Raw genomic sequence first — 12,567 nt, 5'->3', positions numbered from 1 at the left:
TATTATAACTTTTACTGGCTATTATAGCAAGTTACGCTGCTGTCATTGCACACTTTTTCTGTGTGTATTGTTGCTGCTCCCAGGGCATTTTTTCATAGCTACATACAACAAAATGCTTGGCTGCTCTTTAGTGCATCTTAGGGCACCTTACTGTATCTCCATGCAACATTCATTTGCTGCTCTAAGGACATTTTTGCAGCATAAATTCTAATGCTGCTCTGAGGGGACCTTATGACATTAGATCTACAAGTGGCTGCTCTTAGGACATTTTTCTGCGTCCTTACTGTGCAGCAGCATGCAGACATAGGCAAGATGGCTTGCGCGCCTATTGGCTGCCCTGCGGCAACAGCAGCAGCCTATCGAGAGTGGCCCTGCTTGACACATATCCAATGGGGGCATTTCGCGCCCATTTCGTCACGTCCCGCCAGAAAGGGCGTGGTCTCGCCCTATAAATATAGCTCGATTAGGCTGGTACAACTGATTTTCATCTCTTCAGCGAAGCATCACGCATCGCTGGATCCGGAGTGAGAAGCCACGTCGCCTGAGGAAAAGCACACAGCGGGACGAGCCTTGAGTCTGAAGTCGCTGGCATCGCCGCCTTTAGCCGCCTTACCTGCTACGCTTTCCGGCGTTATATCCTTTTCAAAGTGTGTGTGTGTGTTCGCCACACATTTTTTCACTGTCTCTCTCTCTCTCCTAAAAGAGCTGTGTCTTTTTCAAGATGCATAGATCCTGCGGCTCGTGCCGAGCCACAGTCAGTGAAGAGGATCGCCATGTCATCTGCGTTTCCTGCCTGGGTGAGGATCATTCGGCTCTCGCTCTCGTCGACGGCGGATACCCTCACTGTGAGCTACTGCCGATGGTGACTCTGAGGACTCGCCTGGCATCATTCTCAGAGCCTGCACTTCAGCCCGCTGTAGCGCCGCGCCGTCAAAAGCGCCGTGCCCAGCGTGGCTTGAGCCTTCTCCTGCCCGCCAAAGCTCACCGGTTGGCCTGCCAGCTTTGCCGGCATCGCTTGAGTCCCTCCCCGACGGACAGCGGCCGCCGTCCGCCGCTACTTCCGCCATTGAGGTCGACGAAACAGCCGAGGCCTGTTCTATCCTGGCATCAGATAGTGAGGATTGGGCGAGCTCTGTGGACCTCCCCTCTGCTATCGGCGAGCCTACTGGGAAACGAGCCGGCATTGAATCAGAGCTGATGCGTCTGCTCTCTCAAGCCATCGACAACCTCGGCCTCAACTAGGAGGCGCCCGCGCAGCCTTCGCGCAACCGACTGGACGGATGCTTCCTCAAGAAGGACCACGCGCTGTCACAATCCAGGCCCGCGCCTTTTCTTCCTGAGTTTCACGAAGAAGTCGAGAGGTCCTGGGAGGCCCCCCTCTCGGCCAGGGTGCGTACCTCTGTCTCGGCTGCATTCCCCACTGTGGACGGTGCGAAAGACATAGGATACCTTTCTCTTCCCCCAGTGGAAGCAGCGGTAGCTTCCCATCTCTGCCCGCCTTCTGCTGGACGGCGAACGCAGACGGCGCTACCATCTAAAGCCTGCCGAGTGACGTTAGCCATGCACGGTCGCGCATACGCCGCCGCCGGGCAAGCCGCGTCAGCATTACACACGATGGCCATCTTGCAGATCTTCCAGGCCGACCTTCTCCGAAAAATGGACGAGGAAGGCGCTGAGTCGATTTGCGGAATCGCGGAGCGCTACAGACCTGGCTCTACGCGCTACAAAAAAATGGCCTCTCTCAACGTGGCTGAGAGACATCTGTGATTGACGCTGTCTGAAATGACTGAAGTGGAACGCTCTGTATTCCTCGACGCGCCCATTTCGTCAGCTGGCCTCTTCGGATCTGCCGTCAAAGATTTCGCGGACATATTCCAAGAGGTTCAAAAAACATCGAAGGGGATGAAGCACTTCCTCACCGAAGCGCTCTAGTTCCGCAGCAGGTCGCTCTAAACAGCCGTCTGCCCGGAGCTCCCAGCCGCAACCTGCACCACCCGGAACCGCTGCTTCTCAACGCCGCCAGGCCCGAGAACAGAGACCGCGGGCCCCGGCCGAGGATCGAAATCAAGCCCGAGGTCTCAAAGCCTTCCTAGCCTCTCTAGGAAAGCGACGGGGTTCAAATCCCGCTGCGGCAAGATTTTCACCGAAACGTTTCGCTCGTCCAGTTCCATGCAGTGTGACTGTTCCAGCGTATTTAGCAGTCAACAAGCCTGTCCATTTGCTCGCTTGCCTGCACACAAAAGCCGTTTTTATGGCTACCCGGATAAATCCAATAAAGAGTGTATTTTCTGGTGTTCCGGTCACGGCCGATGGTTTTATGAGTGTTGTAAGAATGCCCACATCTCAGTGCCCATTCCCACACTCAGACACAGCCCGCCACAATACAGGGCTAGCACAAATAAAATCGACTCATGTCGATTGTGCAATAAATGTAGTGTACGTTTCCATGACACAGTGCCCACAAACACTACACGAAGCATGTCCCGCGGTTCCTGTAAAAACGAAACCAATACATTTTCAGTCAGCGAGAGCCGACAGTGTTCTCAGTGCAGTGAGTGTGCCCGCTATCCCGCGCCCACATTCACTCACAGACATGCTGAACCCCACGGGGCTCGTCCCGCTCGCCTTCTCTCCACAACCTGTCAGAGAGAAGCTGAGCGCGGTCGGGCTGCCCGCTGTGATCAGCGCACCCCCCGCCTCGCACACTGCAAACACAGTGTCTATTTCTGAGCACACCGGAGCTCTCCGGCCGCCGCTATGCCACGGCCAGAGCAAAGATTTCATTCTACCTCTAGCTATTCACGCAGATGCGTGGGCAAAGCTTCCATCAGAATGGGTGCTGAATACTATAAAAAGAGGCTATTCGCTGCAGTTCACTCGACGCCCCCGCCGTTGCGCGGCGCGAGTCGAAACGACGGTAAAAAACAAAGTATCTCATCTACTTCGAGCCGAGATAGCGAAACTACTGAGCAAAGGGGCTATAGAACCTTTATCTCAGGCTCAGAGCGAAGATGGGCTATACAGCAGGTATTTTCTGGTACCGAAAAAAGACGGGGGTCTCAGACCCATTCTAGATCTGCGACAGCTGAACAACGCGCTCGCAAAGCGCCAGTTCAGAATGATTACAACCAGGAAAATCCTTGCACAAGTTCGCCAGGAGGACTCGTTTATGTCAATAGATCTGAAAGACCCCTATTTTCAAATACAAATAGCGTCACGTCACAGGCAATTCTTGAGATTCGCCTTCGGGGGCCAGGTATACCAATACAAAGTCCTGCCGTTCGGCCTGTCCCTGGCACCCCGTACATTTACGAAGTGCATGGACGCGGCTCTCGCACTCCTGAGACTCCAGGGAATGCGAATTTTGAACTACTTGGAGGATTGACTGATTCTAGCTCGATCACAATCAGAGCTCATAGAACACAGGGACACATTACTCGAGCATCTCGAGAATCTGGGTCTCACACTCAATTGGACGAAGAGCTCGCTGTCTTCCAGCCAGAAAATTTCTTTTCTGGGACCAGTGCTGGATGTGCCTCATGGCCTCAGCAGCTTCATTGCTCCAGCTGGGTCTGCTTCGCATGCGCCCACTGCAGCTGTGGCTGAAAGCGCGAGTTCCGCCCAGGGCATGGACCGCTGGTCGGTTTCGCCTCCGGGTCGATCTGAAATGCGTTTCAGCTTTGGAACCTTGGAAGATAACCGACTGGTATCAGTCAGGTGTGAGTCTGGGGACTCCCTCGAGTGTGAAGTTGGTGTTCACGGACGCCTCCACCTCGGGATGGGGAGCGTTGCTCGAGGGCAGACCGTTCTTTGGCCAGTGGTCAGAACGGGAAAAGCTCCTACACATAAACTGTCTGGAAATGATGGCAGTCGACAACGCGCTACTGCGCTTCTGTCCCAAGATAGAGGGTCACCACGTCTTGGTCCGGTCGGACAACATGTCAGTGGTGGCATACATAAATCGCCAGGGCGGCATCAAGTCCGAAACCTTTACAGGCTAACGGAACGCCTCCTGGTCTGGCTCAGCACAACCTGCTTTCACTGAGTGCGGCGCATGTGCCTGGTCACCTGAATCTGGGACCAGACAGACTGTCCAAAAACAATGTCCCAGCAGGGGAATGGTCGCTGCACCCGCAGACGATCCAATTGCTGTGGGAGACATTCGGCAGAGCGCAGGTGGACCTGTTCGCGTCCCACGCGTCCGAAATATTTCCGTCCGACAGTTTCACTGTCCGAAATATTTCTCCAAGAGCAAGGACGCGCTGGCCCACGTCTGGCCCCGCTGTCCCCTCTATGCTTTTCCCCCCGTCTCGCTCCTGCCTCAAGTGCTGGAACAAATCAGGGAAAACGGATGCCCAGTGCTGCTTGTGGCTCCGCTCTGGACAAACCAGACTTGGCTCCCAGTCCTGATACACTGCCCCGTGGCCAATACCGTTGAGGAAAGACCTCCTCTCTCAGGCCAAGGGCTCGATTTGGCATCCTCGCCCGCAACTATGGTCCCTACATGCATGGGCCATCAACGGGTACCCGCTAACCTCCCAGAGGGAGTGTTAAACACGATCGCGCAGGCGAGGGCCCCGTCTACTAGACGGCTCTATTCCTCGAAATGGTCTGTGTTCTCTGCCTGGTGTCAAGCTCAGGGCTTTTCACCCGTAGATTGCGGGGTCACGGAAGTACTCTCCTTCCTTCAAGAGCTGCTGGATAAGGGCAGGACCCCATCCACACTCAAGTATGGATTTTGGGCCTAATGACTCAAAAGTCATACTCAAACCAAGGCACGGGGACGTGCCCAAATCCCTCAACACACCGTTCAGGGCCCAGATTATTTCCCTGTGCGCTCTCTCGGTTCATGATGAGGAGGAGGATGCGAGTCTCCTTTGCCCTGTCTCCTTTGCCATAGCACTGGCTTACACTTCTAAGGGCCTGCAGTGTCCTCTGGGTGTCAGAGCGCACTCCACGAGAGGCGTGGCCTCGTCGTGGGCGTGGTATAGTGGAGTTACCCTGCAAGATATCTGTACGGCCGCGGGCTGGGCCTCACCGTCTACATTTATAAGGTTTTATAACCTAGAGGTTCCCGCCTTACAAGCCAAGCTTCTGTCGGTATAGAATTCAGTGCTATCTGCCCCGCTGTGCCGGCCCAGATGCTGAGTTTTGCTTGTGCATCGCTCACTGAGCGATAAAACAGCTCCATGGGTGTTGAATAACCCGTACTATTACCCAGTTCAGGCTGAACACGTTCACCCTGTCTGTGTGAAACACTGTTAACATAACTAGCTCCTCTAGGATGCTATTTCATGGGGAATGATGCTTGCAGCCTCTCTTCTCTGACTCTCTGTGAGTCTATGGTCATTATGCACTATATGAGCCCCGGGCTACTGCCCTTGGGACTTTGGTGTTGGATCCCAGTACGCACAGCGTTTTGCATTGTGTTCCCCATAGGGTAAGATATTACGCAGTACGAGAGATACTCTCGTAAGAGAACGTACTCGGTTACTAACGTAACCTCGGTTCTCTCTAGAGAGAGAACGAGTACTGCGTATCTTGCTGTGCATACACAGCTCTGGTTCGCTTCGGCGATGAAAACCAGTTGTACCAGCCTAATCGAGCTATATTTATAGGGCGAGACCACGCCCTTTCTGGCGGGACGTGACGAAATGGGCGTGAAATGCCCCCATTGGATATGTGTCACGCAGGGCCACTCTCGATAGGCTGCTGCTGTTGCCGCAGGGCAGCCAATAGGCGCGCAAGCCGTCTTGCCTATGTCTGCATGCTGCTGCACAGCGTTTTACATTAATTCAAAATTAAGGATAATTTTTGGCTTCAATATCTTGTGGAAAAGAGGTTTTCCCCATAGCGTAAGATATTACGCAGTACTTGTTCCCTCTCTAGAGAGAACCGAGGTTACATTAGTAACCGAGTATGTTTTCTTCTAATCCGGTAACATTCAGGTATGCTGTGTCTATTTCTGAAATGTTTCGTAAAATTATTGTTTTCTTAAAGCTGTATTGTTTATATCAACTGCAGATTATGGAGACACTATGGATCAAGGGCATCCGAAGAAAACGAATGAAAAAAACAGGTAAAACTACAAACTATGTAGTATACCCCCAAAATTCTCTGGTCACCTCATGGTGACTTAAAGAAGTGGTAAAACTGTAACACTGTAACATGTGTTCATGCTTCGCTTTTTAAAAATTGCTTTATTTTTCATATATTTTACCTTTATTCTACACTGCTCTGCCCCTCTTTGTAAAAACGGTCTGATGGTTTCCTGGTTCTATGAAGCCAGTCCCTCAAAACTACGCAATGGGCTCAGATTGGTTAGCTGGCCCAGTGTGTTGTGATTTGCTAACTGTCTAGTGCACGTTTCCCGGAAATGCCACGCCTCTTGCCTTTACCGGTACTTTGGTGTATTATAAACAATGGCGTCAGTAAAACCAATCGAACCCGGGGAAACCTTAGTGAAGATGATCGAGCAGAACCTGTTCAAGAACGGCTGTTAAACGTTTCAGAAAGGTTTGTTTTTGTTCTCTCATTACTTTTTAGATATGCTGTTATTTAATTGTACTAATTATTATAGAATTACAAAAAAATAAGCTACATAAACAAGAATTTCATATAATCGTTATAACAAGTTATACTACAGTCTTTAAAGGTTTTTTTTTAGTAAAGACTGCGGATCTATAGTGATCGTTTCTGACTGTATGACACCTTCTGTATTTTTGGAACGATTGTAGACAAATATCTGTCGTCAGAACTATTTACCCAAAAAGAACACTAAACATCGGCTGCCAAATCAAACATAGAAACATGTTTAGCATGCCTGTAGATAAACAAGCATGTAGATAAACATAAAAGCTCTAATCAAAGAATAATTTACACTAATTCCAAGTTCGCTGTTGAGATTAAAAAACAGTTTGTAATGTTAGGTGTTTGTCAGATAACGTTAAGTATGAATGAGCATTTAACAAACCAGCAGAGCCAAACAGCGTTGTCATTTGTTTACTTCCTTGCTACAACATACAATTAACAATACGAACTATTGCAGGAAAACAGATCGACGAAAAATAAATCATACTTACTGTCACGGTACATACACACACAAACAGGTAAGTTCCGATAGCAGTAATTTACTCGGGTAATCCGTACTCACAACAGTTCAGGCAGGGGGTCAAAGTCCATAATATCAATCCAAGACAGAACAAAACCGAATCAGGCAGACTAAAAGGTGGTGTGACCAACGACTCCGTAACAAACACTAAACAGGCAGGGTATATATACACACAGAACATGACAATAATGATGGGGAACAGCTGAGTGCAATGAACAGTGATGAGGGCAGACAAGGATTGTGGGGAATGTAGTTCCAAAAGTAAATCGCACCGTGGAGAAGGAGGACCTCTAGTGGACAGCAGGGAACACAATCCCAACACTGTGACATAACCCCCCTCTACGGAGCGGCTACCAGACGCTCCAAGACCCACAAAAAACAAACACAACAAGAGTCCAGGAGGGAGGTGGAACGGTGGAGGATCAGGGGAGGGATGGGGGGCCAGGTCCATGGAAGGGAACAGAAACAGAGGGTGATGGTTTAGCTGGCGGCCAGGGCGAAGCAGACAGTCCATCGGGCGGCCAGGGCAGTGAAGACCCCTCGGGCGGCGATGGCGGTGAAGACCCCTCGGGCGGCCAGGGCGGTGACGACCAGGGCAAAGACGACCACTCGGGCGACCACGGCACAGGAACAGAACCCGGCTCAGGAACAGCAACCGGCTCAGCAACAGACACCGGCTCAGCAACAGACACCGGCTCAGCAACAGACACCGGCTCAGGAAAAGACACCGGCTCAGGAACAGACACCGGCTCAGTAACAGCCACAAGGACAGACACAAACACAGAAACAAACATTGGCTCAGGAACAGCAGACACTGGCTCCGGCTCAGGAACAGCAGACACTGGCTCCGGCACAACGGACACGAAAGGTCTGAAGGGCATCTCCAGGATCTGGGCTAGACGTTCAATATAGTCGGTCAGTGCCCTCGCGGCCACGAAAATGGGAATCTCCTGATCCGTCTCCACGACTGGGCAGACGTGGCCTGAACCGTCTCAGGCTGGGCAGACGTGACGTGAACAGTCTCTGGTACGGCCTCCGGAAGAACGGCGGGCTTCTGGGGCACGGCCTCCGGCACTTGAGGAGGCTAGAGGTCTTCCCCCTCCTCCGCCAACTCTGATGGCTGATGGAGTTCTGGGCTGGACATCACCAGCCCAGGGTCGAGGAGTGACCGAAGAGGAGAGTGGATCCGGAGCTCACCTCTGGCACCTCCTCTCCTGCGACCTCCGCGGATCCCCTCAAACCTGGCCAGACGAGTTCCCTCAAACGATCCTCCTCTCTTGAAGGAAGGGGCCTCGGGGGACTTTCCCGCCACGGTCTCCTCTGTGATGCGAGCCCACAGTGCAAAACACTTGAAAATGTTCATTCGAGGTGGCACTTCTCCAGATTGCGACCTCCCCTCCTCGGTGGCTGGGGAAGAGGCCTGGAACCCCATACTGCTGGAACTATTCATGACGGAGTCGTTCTGTTACGGTACACACACACACAAACAGGTAAGTTCCAATAGCAGTAATTTATTTGGGTAATCCGTATTCACAACAGTTCAGGCAGGGGGTCAAAGTCCATAATATCAATCCAAGACAGAACAAAACAGAAACAGGCAGACTAAAAGGTGGTGTGACGAATAACAACGACTCCGTAACAAACACTAAACAGGCATGGTATATATACACACAGAACATGACAATCATGATGGGGAACAGCTGAGTGCAATGAACAGTGATGAGCGCAGACAAGGATTGTGGGGAATGTAGTTCCAAAAGTGAATGACACCGTGGAGAAAGAGGACCTCTAGTGGACACCAGAGAACACAAACCCAACACTGTGACACTTACAGGTTGTGGCCCGTAAACAAAAGCTTCTGTTCTTAAAGTAGGAACTGCTCCATCTTTCAGGACAAGCCGTTGTGCGAATCCTGCATTGAACTCTAAGCTTTCCTCCGTGTGCAGCACAGAGAGCGAGATTTGGGTCATAATTATGAGGGGACAGAGTTAAAAATAAATTTTAACCATTGATCCCTAACCCCCTCGTCCCTTGGAAGGCTGAACAAAGTGGACCTGCTGCTGCAATCCAGATGAAAATAACAGCAGCGTTTCGACGGCATTGCGACAACTCATCTCCAAAACTGCAATATAAAATGGCCTCGCCCCGCTTATTAAGTATTCTCGGAGGAGGGGTTTATGTAAATAATGGGATATGCTGACGTCAGCAACTCCCGAGGAATTTTGTGTAGTCCAAAAGCGATCGTTTGCTGTAGTCAAAGCAAATATCTCCCTTTGCTTTGAATTTTGCGCGCTGTAACTTTGCAAATGTTGTTTATGCTCAAACAGCAACATTACACACTAGCTAAAGTTAGAAAAGTGAAATCATGTTTTACCACCCCTTTAAGGAGCTTGTGAGGGTATTAAAAGAGGCAGGGGTGCAGCTGAGTCCATATGGCTCAAACATTACAATGTGCACCAAACTAGTTGAAGGTAACATATATGTAGTCAGAACTAGGCGATTTCTTAAAGGTGTACATTCAAACAGATTCCCTTATTATTGAATTAGGTGTTTCCACCAAAGGTTGTAGAACTGCAAGTTTTAGAATGTCAGCCATGTTAGAGGCATAAGTAGCCTAGGTGAATGAATGAGGCATTAGGCAAACAAATGCCAATGGCCATACAGTTTAACAAAATGTAAACTGTCAAGTAACTAAAATTTAAACTACATTAGTAAAATGTTAATGTCTCATTTACTCATTGGCTCCTTTTGTGTCACAGAGGAGTGCCAAGGACTTGTTAAAGACCTAGGATATTTGACCAAGGAAATACCCTTCAAAATCATAGGCCAGCAGCTGGCCGAGCGAGGCTGCAGAAGAGAGGATCATGACTTGAGGTAAAATATGCATACAGATATCTTTTTCCTTCCACTTTTTAAGTCTTTATCCTTCTGCTTTCACTTGTCTCGGAGATTTCGTTTGTTTGTTTACAGTGCTGAACTCGACATAATCTAACAAGTGTTGGGCGACAACATGGACATGTATTCAAAGGTCACACACACACTTGGACCCCAAGTATGCCAGGTTGTGTTTCAGATCATCAGAGAGTGCCTGGTTGCAAAAGCAAGGACTCTAGAAAATTGAATTTTGACACTATTTCTGACACAATTACACTGTGCTGCAAACTGTTCACTGTACTGTACTGTTCACTGTTAAATCACTGCAAAAAATGCAATTAAACAATATTGTTTGGTTAAATCTGTTTATTATTATTATTTAGCGCGTGTATCTTCTTGTTTTGCGTTTTTTGTAAAGCTCTCGTTTGGCTTGCCCTATCCGCTGGCGATAAGCATGAAGTACATGTATTTTTCGTTTTCTTGACACAATGCCAAAACGATTGAAGGCCACTGTGTGTGCCCTCTTCACTGTAGTGTACAGGTCACTACTATATATGTAATTTTCTGATTTGCTCCACTACAGTAAATCTGTCAACATAGACTGAAGTTGAACTTGTGCATTGACATTTGTTGGCACAAACAGATTTTCGCTTCCAGCAGTGGGACATGTAGAATGTGAATTGTTGGTGGTTTGCAGGCAGTCAGCAACATGTAAGCACACATACTTTTGACCGTAACTGTTGACAGCACAGGTACAAAAGGCAGGGTCACCAGTAAATACAAATGTGGCACTTACATCAGTGGGGTGAACATTGATGAAATCACCATCAACGTGGTACTGTTTTTTGGCAACAATACAGCTGAAACAATATGTGTGCATACATTTCCCTTATCATACAATCCACAGTCAAACTGCATATTGACTAGATCCACAGTGTTCAAAGTTGAATCTGATTTGGGGCCTGCCCCTGTTTTCACAGAACACTTTCCTTGCTCATTTATCAGGATCTGCTGTCCCACTGTGTTCTTGGCTGCTGTAGATGTTGATGCTGACGAGGAGACCCTCTGTCTTCCTGCATCTGCCAAGTCGTCCAGGTAGCAACATTAACAAAGAGCACTTAGTCTGAGGATAACAGGCATTATTGTGTATAAAATGAAAAATAGTATTGACTTTGTTAATCACAGAAATTGATCATTTTTGATTAATTCAATTCTCATTTAGTTCCATTAATGTGATAAACATCACAATAACGTTATCCTGGCCTTACCAATAATATTTTTGAATATCACCACATAGCAAGTGAAGAAGTTGATCAACTCTTCTGTTTGCCTCTCCCCTTAGTAACTGGTATTTAAGCGCCAGAAAAAAACTAAAAGGGGAAAACAATAATATACTGTTGGGGAGATAGGATTGTGATATTGTAAACTTTGGAAATGATAATTTAATTTGTAGGCTAAATACAAAAAAAAAAAAAACAGCTCCAAATGTGACCAGAAAAATTGTGTTCAGTGGCAGATTAGAAGAGAAATGTGCCGTCTAGGGAACCAAATGTTCCGGATCATGAGTTACTTTTTTGTTTTATATCATGCATTGTAATGTTTGAAAAAACATGATTATTAATCGTTGACTACCTCTCTGCCTTGTTGTTGGTGTCACCGCTGTTGTGCTTAAACATTAGTCCAAAATTGACCCATAGTGCTGCATGTGGAAGCCAGTGCACTTTCAGGTATGTTGTCACTCGATTGCTGCCAAGCTGGGCATCAAGGTCATTGAACACGCTAGTGGACACTGTCACAAAATCTTCCTCCTGAAATCATACCATACCATATATTATGGTTGCCAGTTTAGAGTACCCAACAGATATTGAGACACATACAGTTTTATATATCTATCGTAGTTACCGTTATGCAAGCTTTCATTGAGGTCATGGCATGAATGACGACGTGTCTTTTGTCAGGTGACAGGTTCCCACCATCTCTTGATGTAACCCAGCGATGTACAGCCTTTAATACACAATATATGGCACTGTAAATGAGGCTACATTGTTTTTTCAGAAGCTACAGCAGGCATATGATATCAAAATTGTAAATCGGTTTATTTACAACGAAACAGAATGTTCAATGTACCTGCTTGTGCATTTCTTAAATGCAATCAGTACCTGGAGAGCATGAAAGCAATGGCTTCTTCTCTTATGGCATTGAGCTCTTTCAAGTCTCTGTCGATCAAAACTGACCTAGGAAAAATAAGACCAGACTCCAGATAATAATATTGCAGAATACTGGAGTATCATAATTTCATCTAGGCAAATGTAGTAAATTGAACATTGTTTAAGTTACAAAAGGTATTCAATTATCTCTTAGTATTACAACTCCTTTGTGCTTGTATGGGTATTGGGCTTTTGAAAAGAACTGTTCTCACATTGGGTAAAAGTTTGGATTGCTTGAACATGCTTTGTTGAACAAGCTCAACTATGGCTCAACCTGGCTCATTATTAGATATGCAAAAAAGACTCCTCTTCCAGTTTGTTTGACAAGTACAAGGGCATACCCATATGATGTCAAACCTTTGTAGGAGGCGTCCA

At 48.0% G+C, this 12,567-nt stretch overlaps 1 long non-coding RNA gene across 1 annotated transcript; it reads right to left on the bottom strand.

Moving 5' to 3' along the window:
- Positions 1 to 11,250: 11,250 nt before the first annotated feature.
- LOC143741492 (uncharacterized) lies at positions 11,251 to 11,985 on the bottom strand. The gene is made up of 3 exons (XR_013205081.1): positions 11,888 to 11,985; positions 11,618 to 11,793; positions 11,251 to 11,355 (listed from the first exon to the last, which is right to left on the bottom strand). It is a non-coding gene; the product is annotated as an uncharacterized LOC143741492 (long non-coding RNA).
- Between the last annotated feature and the right edge of the window lie 582 nt (positions 11,986 to 12,567).

The sequence above is a fragment of the Siphateles boraxobius genome, unplaced genomic scaffold (genome assembly GCF_051911475.1).
Source record: "Siphateles boraxobius isolate OS27281-9 unplaced genomic scaffold, OSU_SipBor_1 19, whole genome shotgun sequence".
NCBI classification, from domain to species: Eukaryota; Metazoa; Chordata; class Actinopteri; order Cypriniformes; family Leuciscidae; genus Siphateles; species Siphateles boraxobius.
The sequence above is the reverse complement of the archived record's forward strand: the minus strand, read 5'-3'. Positions and strand labels throughout refer to the sequence as shown.